The 3,753-nt window shown below is 38.7% G+C and overlaps 1 non-coding gene across 1 annotated transcript; it reads left to right on the forward strand.

The window, feature by feature from the left end:
* Positions 1 to 2,043: 2,043 nt before the first annotated feature.
* On the forward strand, positions 2,044 to 2,192 carry LOC132225383 (small nucleolar RNA SNORA57). The gene has a single exon (XR_009450897.1). It is a non-coding gene; the product is annotated as a small nucleolar RNA SNORA57 (small nucleolar RNA).
* The last annotated feature ends 1,561 nt before the right edge of the window (positions 2,193 to 3,753 follow it).

The following is a 3,753-nucleotide window of genomic DNA, read 5'->3' on the forward strand; positions in this document are numbered from 1 at the left end:
GAGAGAGAGGGAGTGGGTGGAAGAAACATCAATGTGACAGTGCAACATTGATCAGCTGCCTCCTGCATGCCCCCTACAGGGGATTGCGCCCACAGAACAGTGCCCAATCAACTGAGCCACACCAGCCAGGGCATATTATTCAACCTTTCAAAGGAAGGAAATCCTAACACTGCTACAACATCTATGAACCTTGAGGACATCATGCTGAGTGAAATAAGCCAATGACAAGGACAACTACAATATGATTCCACATATATGAGATATATAGAGTTGTCAAAATTATGGGAACAAAAAACATAAATTTTTGCCAGGGGGAGGAGGGGTAGGAGGAAATGGGTAGTTGTTCTATGAGTATAGAATTTCAATTTTGCTAGATGAAAATGTTCTAGAAATCTGTTATCTGACAATGTAAATATCGTGAACTCTACTGAACAGTACACTTAAAAATGGTTAAGAGGGCCTAGCCGGTTTGGCTCATTGGATAGAGCATCAGCCTGCGAATTGAAAGGTCCCAGGTTCAATTCCGGTCAGGGCACATGCCCAGGTTGTGGGCACAATCCCCAGTGGTGGACTTGCAAGAGGCAGCCGATCCATGATTCTCTCTCATCATGGATGTTTCTATCTCTCTCTCCCTCCTCCTTCCTCTCTGAAATCAATAAAAATATATTTTTAAAAAATGGTTAAGAGATACCTGGCTAGTGTGGCTCAGTGATTGAGCATTAACCCATGAACCAAGAGGTCACTGGTTCGATTCCCAGTCAGGACACATGCCTGGGTTGTGGGCTCCATCCCTGGTAGGGGGCCTTTGGAAGGCAGACCATCAGTGTTTCTCTCATTGGTGTTTCTCTCTCCCTCTCCCTCACTCTTCTTCTTTCTCTAAAAATCAGTGAAAACATTAAAAAATGAAACCATGAAAAAAATGGTTAAAAGGGAAAATTGTATGTGTTTTTAGCACAATTAATTTTTAAAATTTAAAAATAATTAACTATAGCCCTAGCCTGTTTGTCTCAGTAGTTAGAGCATCAGCCCATGGACTGAAGGGTCCTGGGTTTGATTCCGGTCAATGGCACATAACTGGGTTGTAGGCTCTATCCCCCGCCCTGGTTGGGGCTCAGGCGGGAGACAACCAATCGATGTGTCTCTTTCACATTGATGTTTCTCTCTGTCTCTCCCCCTCCTTGCCATTCTCTCTAAAAAAAAAAAAAAATCAATGGGAAAATATCCTCGGGTGAGGAATAACACACACACACACACACACACAAAAGGATTAACTGTATGTTATAGAATTTTAGCTCAATAGAAAAAAAGAAAAACTACAGGAAAAAAAACACCACCACCATAGGGATGGGGGTGGTAGATGAAACAAGTTTTAACACTAGAAAGACTGAAATTTAGTATATACCTATATTGCCCAAAAGCAGTCAAATTGACTGCATCGTGAAAGAATAATATCAGAGCACTCTTCACTTATGTTCCTTAGCTTTTCCAATAACTCACTTCTATTCAACATTTCTTTCATGAATTTAGGGTGCAAAAGAAATAAAATAAACAACTTATTAGAACAAGTATCACTGCATAAAGATTCGAATAACAAGTACTAGTTTAGCTTATTGAGCAACTGCAACTTATCAAGTATCGACAATTTATCATGTACTTGTATGTTATCATGTGACAGTAATCGAAAAAAAAAAAGGAAAACTGTTATTTCAATACAGAGCCGACCTGGTCATATAAGAAATTTACTCAGTTCAATAATAAGAGTCTAAAATTTCCCCAAGCAGTCAAAATGACTGCTTTTGGGCAATATAGGTATAACATATATATATATATATATATATATATATATATATATATATATATACCGGAAATGAAGGAGGGGGAGGTAACTACAATTATTAATAAATGCATTTATATGTTGTACAAAAAGTCACAAAATTCTAAGACATTGTGTCCTTATATACATAATTGTTTTTCTAATTGAAATTAAAAAGCAGTCAAAATGACTTCCTTGGGCAATCTAGTGTTAAAAAAGCCTATAACGGCCCTCCTTTTCTTGGCGGGGTTTGGGCGTGCGGTCCCGGTCCCCGTAATGTACGGAGGCAGAGGGAGAGGGCTCTGGCCGCCTGGGCGACATGTCTTCGGTGCCAACGGTTGCCCGTCCGTAGGTTCTATCCTCAAGCGCCGGGACACAGAAAAAGAAAAAAAAAAGCCTATAACTGTTGAAGCTGGGGGATGGGTACATGAGGATCCTTTCTGCTTTTGTTTGGGATGTACAGTATATACAATTTCCATAGTGAAAAATAGAGAAATTGTGCTTGTAAAACAGTAGCAATATAATACGTATTATCTGTTTTCAGAACTGTCCTTACTTTAACAGTCTGAAGTTAATCATGCCCTAATACATTGCTTGTGTATGCTGGTTTAATGACCAAAAAAAAAAAAAAAAGACTGCAAGGAAACCAGAAAGTGTTGGGAATGATAATGTCTACCGGGACACATTCATATAGTTGTTGTTATTTTTACGTCCCTTCAAAATCTTCCTTTTTTGAAACTGATTTGAGAGAGAGGAAGGGAGAGGGAGGGAGGGAGGGAGGGAGGGAGGGAGGAAGAGAGAGAGAGAGAGAGAGAGAGAGAGAGAGAGAGAGAGAGAGAGAGAAAGAAAGAGAAAGAAAGAAAGAAAGAAAGAAAGAAAGAAAGAAAGAAAGAAAGGCACCACCCGGATCGTGGATCAAACCAACAACCTGAGTATCTGAACTGAGACTCATCAGTGCACAGGACTATGCCCCAATCAACTTAGTCACACTGGCCAGGGCTGTGATAGTCTGCTTTTTAAAATGGTGTGCCATGTCCAATAATTACTGAAAGTCCATAAAAGATTATCAGGAGAATAAAACCTTAATAAGGAATGAATGAATAGGCAATATTTATCAATTAAACATCACTGAAATATATTGTCCCCCCAGTGATTGCAGTTTCTGTGACACTCAGAACTATGCATTAAGCATATGCACCACCACCAGGACTGCCACACTGAACAATTCTAGAGAACTCCGATCACATCCTAGATTACTAGCATGGCAGCCACCTGGAGATGTGTAGGGACAGTCTGTTCAGCTGTCAGCAAATGGCCATGTGCTATATAAACTCATTCTCCTCACTTCCTGGGGATATTTTGGTTGAAAGAAAAGTTATAAATAAACAAACAAATAAATAAAAAACCAGAGTCTTACAGTACTCAAATAAGTCTGAATCTAACAAAGATAGAGTTAGAATAGTTGCAAGTGAATGCAAATAATTAGAGCTTTTGATTTCTAAAAACTCAGGAGCTAAGTAATCTGGAGTGAAATAGTGATTTCTGAAACAGCTGAATTAAAGAGAACCTACATATTATAAAACAGGGTATTTTTGTTCCTCCCTTTGCTCCAATAATATATTGTCCAATGGCTTCTTCATATTAAGTTGCAATTAAAACAAAATATAGTGGGGTAGTGATTACATGGATATGCATATGTATTCATATATATACAGGATGTTCCCCCCAAAATGTATATACATGTTGAATAATTATTAATTCCAATGGGTTAGATCTGAAAAGAAAGAAACATCAATTGAGCTATCAGCTGTTAAAATGTGTATAAATTTTGGGGGACACACACATCCTGTATAATAAAAGGCTAATATGCAAATTGACTGAATAGTGGAATGACTGATCACTATGACATGCACTGACCACCAGGGGGCAGACACTCAATG

The sequence above is a fragment of the Myotis daubentonii genome, chromosome X, assembly GCF_963259705.1.
Source record: "Myotis daubentonii chromosome X, mMyoDau2.1, whole genome shotgun sequence".
Classification (NCBI taxonomy): Eukaryota; Metazoa; Chordata; class Mammalia; order Chiroptera; family Vespertilionidae; genus Myotis; species Myotis daubentonii.